General features: G+C 46.8%; 1 protein-coding gene across 8 annotated transcripts in view; it reads right to left on the bottom strand.

Annotated features, from left to right (window-relative positions):
* Positions 1–4,565, bottom strand: part of NRXN3 (neurexin 3) — a 1,701,263-nt gene extending 1,696,698 nt beyond the window's left edge. For 6 of the 8 annotated variants that reach the window (XR_004479740.2, XM_049705303.1, XM_033415828.2 and 3 more), the window contains exon 1: positions 4,262–4,556. The gene's annotated coding sequence lies outside the window, so the exon portion shown is untranslated. Of the gene's footprint in view, positions 1–4,261 lie in introns of all 8 variants that reach the window. The other 2 variants (XM_033415363.2, XM_033415434.2) reach the window with 1 other exon arrangement.
* Positions 4,566–14,392: the final 9,827 nt, after the last annotated feature.

The raw sequence follows: 14,392 nt of genomic DNA, 5'->3' as shown, positions 1-14,392 counted from the left end.
AGCCCTCAGTCTGGCCCACCTCATCCCTTCTCCCCTTTCCGTCCGCAGCCGCCCACTCGTCCTCCATGAGCACAGCCACCCACGGGCCTGCTCTGGCGAGCACGGCTCTCCCACGAGGCTTGCCGCCGGAGACAGGCGCCTTCTCCCCCCACCGTCTTCTCAGCTACCCTGAAAACTCCGTCGCCTTCTCACCCCCACCAAACACCGCCGCTCTTTGCCTTCCTCCCCCACAAGAGAGGGAAGGGGAGCCTCCTTTCCCTGTCGCCCCCACACCTCCCCAGAGCCGTGCGCGCGTCCGTGCCCACCAAGCACACTCACGCAGCACGAACAGGCAGGCACCCCCTGCTTGAACCGCACGCACCATGTGGACAATCCGTGTTGTCCGACTGGGAGCACACCGGCGTTTGACAAAACACAAACACCCCTCCAGCCCTCACCCAAAAGGCAACACAAAGGCCACCAAGAATTTTAAGACCAGACATCAGACGGAGAGCGAGGGCTGGGTAGGACAAAGACATCACTCCAGACTCCCCACGAGCCACAACTCTGGGAGATTCTGCAGTGCCCTCTGGCTTGACACAGCCCACTGAGCAGAGCTGGGTGTTGGTGTGTGTGAGAGCATACATATGTGTGTGTGGAGAGGGGGCATCTGTCTCTCTATTGTCCAGGCATCAAATCTCCCCAGAGGTAACCCAGTCCAGACTCTGCTTTCCCCGTGGAACCTTCCTCTCATGTGCCGCAAACATATATTACACGGATGGTTAAATTGCATCATTATCACCGGGTGCTTATTTGGCCAAAAAAAAAAAAAAATCATTAATGTCATCTACCCCCATTCCAACCCCCTTCTTATGAGGTCCCCTCCCCAAAGACTCTCCAACATGCTAATCCCATGAACTGCGACACACCACAGCTTTTGGTAAAGAATAATGGCGAGGAGGAAGAAGAGAGCGGTGTGGGGAGAAGACGTGGGTATCGTTACTGCATTTCCCGTATGAAGACGGGTGGAGAGGAGCCATGGTGGAGGTAGGGGTGGGGACGGCCGTAACGGGGAGCGGAACCAAACGAAATCAAGCCCTTGATCGCCTGTGTCTGTGTGAGAGAGTGTGTGTGCAAGAGCGTGTGCAAAGTGCGTGCGTGTGTAGATGTGCCGACTTAGCCCTCCTATCAGAAGGCTGCATCCGTGTGGCATGTAGGAAAGGCCATCGCACCACTGTTGTGTGGGAAAAAAAAAAAAAAAAAAAGAGCCGCAGAGCCATCAGAATCAGAATTTTCTCATCCAGACAGAAAGGACTAAAGGAAACGGGGAGGGGGTATATGGGGGTAGGGGAGAGCGGTGTGTGCCAATGGAAGCAAGAGAATAGCAGAATTAGGGGAGGATAGAGGGGGAAATTGGTGGTAGGGCGGAAAAAACTGCACACACACAGAGACACAAACACACACAATACCCAAACGCCAACCCCACCGCTCCACTGTGCATCCAAGACTGACAACCCGTCGTCCCCCATCTCTCTGCTGCCTCTCTGTGCCCCCAAAGCTGGTGCCGATGGATTTCTGTATCTCAGTTTTGCAGCAGTGGGCTAATTACAACCAAGCCCCCTCACCAAATTAACCCCTCCCCTCCTTCTCCTTCTTTCTCTAAAAGGCCAATTGAAGAATAATGTGTTTTTAGAGATAATGGATTTTTTTTTCCCAAGGAACGAGAGAAAGGGGGATGCAGGACAGAAATTCTGCAAGCCGGTGACTTCCGACCTCACCTCCGTCTCTCCTCATGTCCCCATTTGCTGTAGCATCTCATCTACCATTTTCCAACCATCCCCTTACCCCCCACCACCCAAAAGAAAAGACCTTCCTACCAGGCACATCGACAAATACATCAACCGCCACCCAATCTCAGTAGCCGATCTCAAAACCACAAGCATCAAACCACCCCGATACATCCTTTCCCTTATATAAGCAGCAAATCATCAACACGTTCAGTAGAAACGCAGCATTAAAATCAACAAAAAAGGAGGCCAGACCTCCATCAGACCCCTAATAATTAATAATAGGGAGCTACCAGAGCAGCAAAGATGCAGTTGTCTCTCAAAATCTAGAATCCCTTTGATTTCTGGCCCCCGCATCTTAAGAAGCAATTTTTTTAAATTATTATTTCACTAGAAAGGACCGGAAAGCTCCAGAAAAGGCCATTCGCACAGTCCGATTGTTTTTAAAAAATTAACCCAGCCCTGTTGCTCACTTTAATAGCGAACTTCCAGCGTCCAGCCTTTTTCCCCTCTTCCAGAAGGAAGACTGGCTCGCCAGATGAACCCCAAGCTGCAGAAAATGGGCCAAGAGCCCTTACTCTCCACTCCCCAACCAAAAAAAAAAAAAAAAGTCAAACAATAGGAATGTCTCTGCACAACCAGCACCCGTCTGAAATATCGTTCGCCCCAATATGACTGAGGCAGATTAAGCCAGGTTAAAAAAAAAAAAAAAATACCAGCCTTGCTGTGTCTCTCTCTTCCCTCCATCCTTCAGCAACGTACCCAGTAGCCCTTAGGTAAACTTGCCCATCATAACCAGCGGGACCATTTTAACTTGAAAGGCGATGCAGAAGCAAGCCCTTGAATGATGATGGGAGGCTCTACCCAGAATGGCAAATTCATAAAGGCTAGTTCTTCGGGCTCCCCAAACATAACCTCCAGGTGCCCCCAGATAGACTATCCCAGGTACTAAGTCACCCAGCGCACTGGGAGTTCAAATTTCCATTGGAACCTTCATCACAAAGGCAAACGGTCATCTGACCCCCCGAAACTACACGGTCCTCCAGGTGTGACAAGGAGCATCTCTCTCCCTCCAGGGCCATCCACAGGACCCAGAGCAGAGGAGGAATTAAGAATGTTGGGGTGGATTGTGGAGGTAAAAGAAAACTATCTCCCCAAGCGGGAATGACCGGAGGAAGCGGGGAAATGACAGCTCCCCTTTTCCCAGCTCTCCTATCTTGTCCGACTCTGTCTAGCTCCATCCTAGCCTAGCTCTGGATGATCTCTGACCTTTGTATTTAAACAAAACATTTTTAATAATGATCAGGGAAGAGAAATCCTACTTTACCTAAACCGCAATAATGGTTATCAAAAATAAAATTTTCTCACAGCATGATGATATTTCTACATCCAAATCAAAAGAAGAATGCATTTAATGGAAGAAGGGAGAAATTTATTTCTTTTAACAAGTAATCACAGGGTAAGTCACCTGCAAAGCAGCCGAGCCCATAGGTTGGTATGACGTCACTGGCCTAGGAAGGGATGGGGGGGGACAGATATTTTTCCCTTGTCATCAAGATGATGTTTCTAAAGCAGTTAAGTTTTGTGGTTAAAAAAAGAGAGAGGGAAAGAGCTAAAACTCTGGGTACAACACAATGCCTAGAAAAAAATACATCGAACCAGGCTTTAAGGTCACTGAGAGCTTACAAAGCCCACAGTGCTTACACAGAGGGGAAGTTTTCAGGCAAGCCTGCTACTAAATCATTAATATAAACAAATGGAAGGCAGAGAAGGAAGATTCCCTTCCAGCGGATCCAAACAGGAGTGCTCGCACACACGCGCACACACACACACTCCCTTTTCACCTTCTCTGAGTATGCCCACCTCCACAGCAAGATAGCAGGACTCCAGCCTGAATCTTCAGACTCAAGATCCACCTCCTCACACATCTTCCAAAAAAAAAAATCACACTCAAACACACACACACACACACACACACACCCTTCAATTCCTCAACAGCTAGGGAAATCCCTATCTCAGTTCAATTTTCTCTTCTTGTGATCCTCAGAGCTTCCCTTCTTCTCTTTCTCATTTGAACTAGCCCCTTCCCCAGAAAAAAAAAAAAAAAAAATGAGGGGAAAAGTGATCACAAAATGCAAAAAAAGTATCTGCCCAAAATGAAGTGACAGGTACACGTCACTGCAGACTAACAATCCAAGCAAATAAGAGAAAGACTTTAAAAAAGATTAAAAATCTAAAACATTCTCTGACTTTTTCAACATCTGGAGCAAAAGGACCCAACTTCCAGGAGAAACTGAAGGAAAAGAAAGGCAGTTGGAAAGCCATTCCCATGGTCAGCCAAGGCTCTCCGATCCAGCCTTCAAAAAAAAAAAAATCTAGGTTGGTCGCTCCCAGCTGAAAACTTCTACCCTCTCAGGAGCGACCTCTTCCCAGAACCAACAAGAAGCCCGAGTTGTTTCACATGCCGCCTGCCTTCCTTTCCCCCCACATCTTACCTTTCCAGTTGAGCAGAAGATTTGGGGTCTGTTTGTTTGTTTGATGTTTAATCAACTGAGTTTGCTGGGTATGTTTCCTCTTTGGGGAGGTTCAGATCCCGGAATCTTTCGGTCTCCTTTTCTTTTTCTTTCTCTCTGGGAGGGAGTGGCGGGGAAGAAGGGAGGAGGTGTTGGAGGTGCGAAAAGCAGGTCCTTGGTGGCTCGAGATGCTGGCGGCTTCGAGAGGGGAGGACACACTCCCTCTCGCTCTCAGTGAGTTGCATGCGAGAGGAGATGTGTAGGGCTGCGCTCTAAGCCTGAGACTGCCGGAGGAGCCCAGGAATTTCACGCACTCCAGAGCCGGCCCCTCCCTCTCCCACACAGACCCCGGCATTTAAAGAGACAGCCAGGCTGCCTGGCTCAGGGCTTCACCTCCTCCCTGACGGTTTTTCAAACAGCTGAGAAGATATCAACTGGGAGGGGCACTGTGCAGCCCCCTGCGACTAAGAGGCAGTGTCAGGAGCTCATTTCTCCCTTCATCCCAGCCTAGGAAGGGTCTTTGCTGGATCTGGAGCAGGAATTAAAGACAAAATCCTCATTTACAGCTTCAGTAGACTAAGCCACTTCCTCACTGGGGAAGATGCATGTGTCTCACTGCAGAATGAGGGAGTAGAGACGACCCTGACCTACCAGTGTGCCTCAGTTTCCCTGAGCAGTCACTCCTCCTTACAAAATTAGGGCAAGCCCTGTGCATCTGGTGGAGGCTGTAACTAGGACACAAAGCCATTTCTCTGCAAGCCCTCTGAATGCCTGCTTAAGACAAGACATAGTGCGGGGGACTGGGGACACACATGAAGGTGACAAATGGGGCTTCCCCTCCAAGGGCTCCTGGCAGGGAAGGCAGACAGAGGCACAGCCCACCCTATCTTTGGGGGCTGAGAGCTAAAAGAGACAGAGGCAGGAATCAGGCTCTGTGTTGGATCAGGCGGATGGTTCCCTTCTGTGGCTCGCACCCTGAGCTCAGGGCATTGCCACTGCACACCCAAACCCTTCAAAGTCCATCACCAGTTTTGCCAAAGTAGTCCACGTTTGTGAAAACATTTCCCCAGTCAAGCCTAAACAAGGGATGGCTGTCAGTGGCACCAAACACAAGGTTCTGTTCATCATCAGGCCCTGGTGCCTCACAGTGGGCTAAACAGCCCTGCCCCTTTCTTCTCCTGCCTCCCCTTTCTAAGGGCTGCATGGCACATGGTCCTTCCTCCGGCCAGCGCCAAGGGCAGGAAAAGCCGCTAACAGCTGTTGAACACTCACCACGTGCCAGCACATGGGTCGGGTCATTCAGTCCAGTGAGCTTGCTGCCTGTTGACCACTGAGGTCCATTTTACAGTTGAGGAAATCAAAGCTTTATGGAGGGTCCCCTAAGGTCACACAGCAGAAAATAACCAAAATGAAGTTGAACTCATGTGTATCCAACTCCAGAGCCTGCCTGCTCAGCCTCACGTTATATTGCCTTCTTTTCAGGGAGGGTAGTAGTCCTTATATTTCTGCCCTTTACCGGACATTCTTCCAACCATCCTAGCAAACTTGAGGGCATGTGTACTCAGCCTTATTCTCACAAAAAACCAAACAAGTAGGTCAACTTTCCTGCCCCAAGGAGTCTTCTATGCTTTGGTGGAAGACAGAGATGTGTTCCTATAAAGCAAGGGAAAAGTAACAGTCATGAAAGCAACGTAAAGGAAGCTCTATGGGATTGTCAAGAAGCAGATGATAACATTTTTTTTTGAGATTTGGGGATATAAAGGCAAGCTTGGTAGACTAAAGTGGCATTCGGGCTGGGCTTAAATGGACACATGCAATTCCAGGATTACCAGTCTACATTTCCGTCTGTTTTACCTTTCAGATAATAATCTCACTTCCTTATATTTCTTTGGGTCCCCAGTCTTCAATACCTCAATGGTACCCAGCACATAATCGATTAATTTCATGTATGACACCTCACCTTTCACCAGTTTATGCTAGACCTGAAATGCCGTGTCTCCTGATCTATATCTTCCTTACCTGGCCTTCCTTGAAGTCCATGTACCTTATTTGTTTTCAGAATGTGGAAGGGAATTTCAGAGGACACAGTGCATGGGATTGGTCAAGCTGTCTAGAGCTCCTGTGGGAAGAACAATGTAAAGGATCACCATGATCCAGCAGGACGCTGGAACTAGCCAGGGCAGCTATAGACTCACCTTTGGGAACAGCAGGAAGAGACCTAAGGGGCCCCCCGGGGAATATGAGGGTATAAGCCCAAAGGGAGAGTCTGAGGACACACTGCCCTGCAGATGTCACCTCCCATGGGACTCCTCCAGCAAACACCAGCTGTGGAAGGACATTCCCTCAAGAAGTCCACTGCATGTCTACAGGACGACCTAGGGTTAAAACACGTACCTGGATTCCAATCCCAACGTGACCACCTAAATTTCGTGTGATGTGAATAATTTTTTTCCCTCTCCAAGTCTCAGTGTCTTCACCTACAGAACGGAGATAATGCCTATACTTACTTCATAGGATTGTTTCGAGAATTAAATGATAAAATACATGCAGAACACCTGCCCCACCGAAATGTTTTAACAAATGTCCACTACCTTGGCCCAAGGGTCTGCCTCTGCCCCTGCATGGGGTTATTAACTTTGGACTGCCCCTATAGTTAGCATTCCTTTATTTCATCATTTAATTTTTAATATTTTAGCTTACTCTGACATCTGAGGTACTATCATTTACTTGTTTTTAGTCCTTTTGCTTTTTACCTACTTCACCTTGTATACTTTGAGTATACTTGTCATTATCACTTTATTCCATTTAGTAGTTTCTTGGGCTTCTCAAGTGTTATTTACCTTTCAATTACTCTGGGGTATCCTTTTAGTCTGCCTTTTATTCTGAAATCTTTGGGCTCATTTTATCCCATTCCTCTACAGCATTTTAGCTAACTACCACTCCGCTCATTCTCAGTGATCCAGCATTCCCTCAGATAGTTCTGGATTTATGAGGCTGGATACGTACAAAAGAGCAGAGATGGACAACAATAAAGACAATAAGACATGTAATGCAACCATAAGCATAAAGCAATATCAGGTGTCCGCCCAAATGATGGTGCCACACCAGCAATGGTACTGATTTTTTTACAGAAAGACTCAATGGAAGCAACTGAAGGCTTCAGAGACCCTGGCCTTTCACTGCTCTCACCTCTGTCCCGAGCGGCGAGGACCACAGTCAGAGGCCATTAGGTTAAAGGTTCCCTGGTGGACCTACCTTCTTCACTTGACTCTGAGGCTGCTGCCTTCACTCAGGTCAGGAGGAAAACAAAATGGGACAGGGACTCTTCCAATTTTTCTCAAATGTGCCAGACCAGTGCTTTCAGAATGGAACAAGGAACAATTTTATTACCAATCAAAAGAATAAGTTGTCCATGACATTCTGGGGGAAAAAGTCAAGTTGATATAATGATGAGAATGACAGTAATAATAATAAACACCACCACCAGTCTGGGCCTCCACTTGGTAGCATCCTAGTTAAGATCCCAAGGCTCTGCAAAGAGCACATCTAAGTTCAAATCCCAGCTGCACCATTTGCTGGCCATGAGACCTTGGCCAAGTTATTAACATTTCAACTCTCAGCTTTCTCATCTGTGAAGTGGGAATGATAATGATACCATCCTCAAACGTTTCCTGAGACAATTATATCAAAAGCACCTGTAATAGTAAATGGCACTTGGAAGGTCCACAATGGAGTATCAGTTATCATTATCAGAGTGAGATTTAAACTATTTAATCTCTGAGGTGGCATGGCAGGAGCCAATCAGACTGGAGGCTGGCCGTAAGCAAATGGTTTGATCCTAACAGGACATACCAGCTATCAGCCCTGATCGTTAGCATTATTTTCACCTGCCTGGTACTAAGGTAAGCACTTGGCATGCGTTATCTCGTTTAATCTTCACAGCAAGTTGGCTTTATGTTATTTATCGAAATATATACAATTGCATATTTATAAATAAGACTATGCCTATAAAATCAGGGTTATAGATAAAAGACTTAACATATACCTTTCTGTTGCCCTAATGAGTCTTGGTATGTGAATTTCAGGTTGCTTTGGGAGTCTTTTGCCTTCATTACACAGGTTCTTTCTTTTACTTACTGATTCTCTCAATAATCTTTGGGAAACAATGATAGTGGTCAATGGCCTCAGTTTCTTCATCCATTAAATAGGTATACGTACCGTCCTCTCTTTCTGAGTTCCCACTGCTCTACCCTAACACACCCTAGGAATATCAAAGGCCTGTCAAGCCAAGACCAAATCACAAAAATTGGGCATTAGACAGTTCTGCTAATCCCCAGCCAGCACTGCAGTTGAGTCAAGGTCTCAGATCCCCGCTTGCCTTGCTCCTGAGCAGATTTCGAATTCAGCCTCAAATGCTATTGGCTCAAAGCGGTTCATCCAACGCCACTTTCGAATATCCCTTACCCTGTCCTCTCCTCTCCTCCCACAAGAGCTGGGCTGCATTGCTGCCTCCTGGAGTTTGACATTCCGTCACCCACGTGACGGTGTTTCCAGTGGTATTAATAAGTGACTGCTTATTAATTAGTATTATTAGACATGCACTGTGCAGTGTAGACAGTAATACAGAGGGGCCTGGTATCTCCAAGGAGAGAACTTACACAGAAAGAGTTAAACCTGCAGTCCAGCAAGAGGACACGGCCAGCAGTGAGTCGGGGGGAGTCAAGAGCAACACTCCCCAAATTCTGCAAGCGGCACCTAATCCAGAGAACTGTTCGTCACAGGATGGAAGGAGAACACGTGGATGTGGGATTTACAGGCGTGTGAGGACATAAGCCCAAAGGCGAGCCTAAGCATTCAGGCCTTTGAGGGGGTTAGTTCCCAGGGAATGTTTCTCACTCCAGGCATCCCTTCCACCAGGGTATCAGCACCCCCTACCCACCCACCCCCAAAGAGGCTGCAGGAAAGGCTAGCTCCCAGGAAGGCAAAAAGTCTTTAACTTCCAACTCCAGTGGGGAACCCTCTACCCTCATTTTCTTTCCCTGCTTCCTCCATGGAAATAAAATATTCTCGGGCGCTTGCAGCAGCAGAAGCCTCTCAGCCACCTCCCTGAATTCAGCAGCCATTGCCACTGAGAGGAACCAGCCTCTGGGACAGGACTGCCGATTCCAGCCTCGGGGAGATCCTGGCTAGGACGTGGAATGGCATCCCTGCGCTGCATCCTTCTTCCCCTGAGCACCCAGGAGCAAGCAACTTGACTAGACTGATGATGCAAGAATATCTCACCAGAAACTTTACAAGAAAAATGCTAGAAGGAAACTATTTCCTCCCACGCTGATAATTTTCAGAGCAATTCTAGAATTTCCTGCTTGGGGATCACATTTTAATACGGTCCAGATATATTTGGAGTGTTTAATGGGTTTGAATGTTTGAGTGGCAGGGAGTTACCTATTAACGCTTGATGGTTGCTTTAAAAAAAAATCATCATTTGCTCCATTTATGACAGAAGTTCTTGTCTGTTTTAAACTTCATTCCTCCCACCAGCTAGGTAAGAGCGGACAGCTGGCACAGGCCACTTTCAGATCGAGTGCCAAGAGGGCAGGACTTGCATCTCCGCAGAGTGTAGTGGCAAAGGGCGTGAACTCCAGCTCCAGACCGCACAGGCTGGAATCCAGCTCTACAGCCCACAGGCCACAGGACCTTGGGCGAGTTGCTTGACCATTCTGCACCTCAGTTTCCCCTTCTATGTAATGGGGATCACAATAGTTCCTACCTCAATAGAGTTGTTAGGAGGATTAAGTGAGCTAATATTTTTAAAGTATTCAAACAGTGGTATTCACAGTGTAGAGGCTATGTGTGTTACTTAAATAAAAAATGAAACAACTTCCCATGGGCACTACTTCCCAGGAGGCCCTTAATAAAAGCTTCCTAACAATGGCAATGGTGATGTGCTGGTTCTAGAAAATCTCAGGATCATGGGCAGGAAAGGTATCCATTCTGCTATCATTCCTGGAGGTTCAAGCAGCCCCAGTTCTGGTGCCATTTGCCCTGTGTCCCTCCCCAGCCCCTGCCTCCCATCGTCTCTCCCTCTCCCTCTGCTGGACGGCCCTCATATCATCCCTGCCCCTTCACACTGTAAAGCCAGCTCAGCCCGGGTGCAGGCAGGAAAGGCGGCACCAACAGTGATGATCTTGTGGAGACTGAAGCGCGCCCCATCTCCATTCCCATCCCCAGCAGCAGCCATTCTCTCGGACCCACGCACCAGGACTATTCTTAAATGATATACTTTTGCCCGGTTGTGGAGGGAAAAAAAAGAAAAGAAAGAAAGAAACACCCTCCTCAGGATTCAAGCTGAAGATGGAATGATTGCCAAATGCTAACAGCTTTTCAAACAGGCCGCAGTTAAAAATATGTCTCAAATGGTTTTAACTCAAACTCAAAAAATAGCTTAACCGACTGTGGAGCTGTAGGCAGTAGGGGGTGGGGAAGCTGACGAGGAAGAGGGATTCCCTTCAGAGGGGCCCAAGGCAAACCCTCCACAGGGACATAAGAGAGGTACCTGGCTTATTTCTCCATGGGAATAATACCTTTTGAAAACACAGACCAGATCTCCAGGAAATGTGGTGACACCAGAACGCTTGAGCTGCTCCCTACGAGGAGATACTCCTGATATGGGCCAGACTATGTGGCTTACTGGACCTTCACTACGCTCAGTGTGACCACAGCTGCACCAGCATTGTCTCTGAGCGGGTCAGCAATGCAGACTCTCAGCTCCTACCCCCACTCCAAGCCCAGCAGACCTGCTGAATCAGAATCTGCACTTCAACAAGATGCCCAGGTGATTCAAACTCAAACTCCAATGTCATGGGTGTTACCTTGAACTCTGTCATGACACCTCAACCCTAAAAAGGATTGGATTCAACATATTTCTCCCCATTTACTTATGAGGAAACTGAGGTACAAGGAAGGACTCATCTAAGGTCACCAGCTGAGTCAGGCTAACAGTATCATCCACAGTTCCATCCCCTCCCCGAGGGCTTTAAGTCCCAAATTAGGCTTCATCATCAGACTAGCTAAGGACAGCAGAGAATTTCTGATGCTTTCTTTCTAGCGGCAAAGGACCTAGAACATAAAACAACAGCTTAAAGCAACGTTTCTCCAAGTAGGTTCAGTAGGTCACTATCCCTATCAGATACTCTGAAAGACTCTATTGTCAAATATGATCAGAAAATCCATAATCACACGAATATATGTAAGTCTCTGAGAAGTCTCGCAGAAGAGAAACTTGCTTAACGTTGTTTAATATAATGTTCTCCAAAGTTACTTTACCACAAAACCCTTTTTTCCACACAGGAGACCTGCTAATATGAATGACATCATGTTCTGAGAAATACTAGCTGGGATTCACCAACCAGTCACATGCTCAACCATTCAATCACACGCTCAACCAGTCTGCCGGAAAGCATAACGTTTCATGATGTTTTGTAAAGGTGGGTGCAGGGGGAGGAGTTCCTTTTATAGCAGCCCCCAAAACATCATCATTCAACCTGATATTGATCACTTCCTGCAGCAGGGAGCTCACTACCACACAAAGCAACCCGTCACTGGATGACTCCAATATTTAAAAACGTTATTACATTAAGCCAGAATCCTCCTTCTTGTAACATCTTGAGCAACAATTGCTTAATATTTATCTTCAGCACCAGTGTGCATAGGGATTTGATCACTGTTTCTAACAGTTACCCATCACACGCAACTCTAGCAGTAATAGACTAATAAGTCTGCTCTGTCCTCTGCAGTCTAGACCTTCAAATATTTCTCAGAATCATAGAATTTGGAGCTTAAAAGTATTTTAAGTATTACCTAACCCAACCTTTTTATTTTACAGATGAGAAAGCCATGTCCAAGAGCAATCACATTACTTGCCCAAGATCAAACAGACAGTAGAAACCTAACCTGGGAGACTGGATTTGAATATAATAGGGTGCTTGTGTTCTTTCCTTAGAAGGAGAACTTTCTTTCCTCACAAGGAGCTCCTGGGTGTTTGAGGCTCATGTTTAACCTCCAAGGCCCATCATAAAGAATCACACAGCCTCCTGCATCCTTCCTCCTGGTACCCCTTGCAGATGCCACACTGGGGGCCAAATGACTCACAGAGCTCACCCAGCTCTGTGGGGAGTTGTGTTCCAGCCTCTCCCCTCCTGGGGTGGCCAAGCTGGGACTCTTCTTCACCCCACGCTGCCTCCTCACCATCAATGCCATCTGCACCCTCCTTCTCAAGGATCACCATCTGCTTTCCTGATACCACTCAGCCACCCCCAGCACTTTGCTTGGTTCCCTAACCCACTGCTTGGGCCACTCTCCTTGTAACTTGTGATTTCCCTTTTTCCTTCCCTTTCCACAGTCTTCATCCACTCATTCTTTCACCTCCTCAGCCCACAACTTCATGAGCTTGCATGCGTACAATCTCCTATTTCCTCACTCTCTCTCATGCCAAGCCCCCACTAACCTAGAAATTCTATCAGAGCCCACTGCTTGGGCTAAGATTTTGCTGCTAGGCTATATATGTCTGCTGAATAAATAAATGAGGTTCTTTCTTTCTGCTGTTCTTCTATGCCAACCTGGCCTCGCATATTCTTTAACATCATCACATAAGCCCACTTCCCCCTCTTCCTACTAGTATACTCCCTTCCTACAAAGCAGTTAAGGGCTGGGTACACACTAGGGGTTAGGTAAATGCAAAGCGATAGTACTAGGTCACTAAGAAATATTCCTAAAGATGACTACTGCTCCTTTACTCCCTAGACAGGAGGGCAGTGATCACATATATGCAACCATACATAGCATTTAAAAGTTCTCAATAAATACGTGATAAATGAATTTTTTTTTAAAGTTTGGGCACTTATGAAGCCCATAATGATTTCCACTTGTTTAACATCTATTCTGTGCTGGACATTTCACATATATTATCTCGTTTAATACTTGGAAGAGCTATAAGGCTGGGGCAAGAGGTTCGGGGAAGCAATTCAGATCTATGGCATTCTGGCTTCCATACCTGTGCACTTCCCTCTTCCTCTCTGCACCCACAAAGGTATCCACCAAAAGGGTCCAACGCCGGATCCCTCATTTAAATGGAGATTAGTTTCAGTTCCCTACTTTCTTCCTCTCCTTTCTAATCAGTAGTTCTCCTGTTCTCTGACGTTCCCTTTCCCTGTCTACAACTCCCTGAGAAACCCTTCCCACCCTTCCCATTCTTCACTGCCCATTGGACGTGTGGCAAATACAGGCATCAGCAAACAAAAGTTTTATACCAAAGGTCACTCTGGAAGCAAACCGGAGCCCTGTGTGAAGCGTAACTGTGAGAAACAGATTTCAGTGATTAATGCCCTATTCACACTGGAGGTGAAAACAGATTTTAGGCAATTGTTGACTAAGAAAATCTCAAAGTGTGAAAATCTGGCATGTAACTATGGGGAACAGGGAATCATCCTCTTCCCCCACCAAATGCTCTGAGGCATCTGCTTCTAAACTCTGAATTAACTGGTTCAAGTCTTCTCTCTTCTTTGCAGCCTCTGGTAATAAGTTGGCACTATCAATGCCAAACACTGGAAAGAAAATTAAAAGTCTAGAAAATCAACCAAACATGGATGAATCACCTCTGAAGCACCCAAATATATCAATAGCCTCACATTTTTAGTTTTCGAAGATTAACTCTCCGTTTTGCTCTTCCACGCCCCATCACCTTATCTCCAGTTTGTCTTCTAATTCATGTAACAAGTGTGAGTCACTTCAAAAGCTGATGATCTCCACCCCCTCTTAGTTTTATTGCTTAGGCCTGAAGCACATGTAGACCATGTTGCTGAGGATGGGCAAGATCTCTACAGTAGACACCAGGGGGGAAAAAAGACAAGATGCCCCTTTTACTTCCTGGAAAAGTCAAGGAAAAATGATGACATGCCCATGGTTCAAGCTAACTTCCTCACTCTCCTAAATCACACGCCATCTTCCTTCACGTCAGTCTCTAGGGTGAATTGACATGCAGAACAGCTCTGCTGGAAGGTGAGACATACCAGGCTTACAAATACAGCTACCTAAACCTCTTTGCTTTGGCTCCGA

This window comes from Orcinus orca, chromosome 2 (assembly GCF_937001465.1).
Source record: "Orcinus orca chromosome 2, mOrcOrc1.1, whole genome shotgun sequence".
In the NCBI taxonomy this organism is placed as follows: domain Eukaryota; kingdom Metazoa; phylum Chordata; class Mammalia; order Artiodactyla; family Delphinidae; genus Orcinus; species Orcinus orca.
This window is presented reverse-complemented; position numbering and strand designations above follow the sequence as displayed.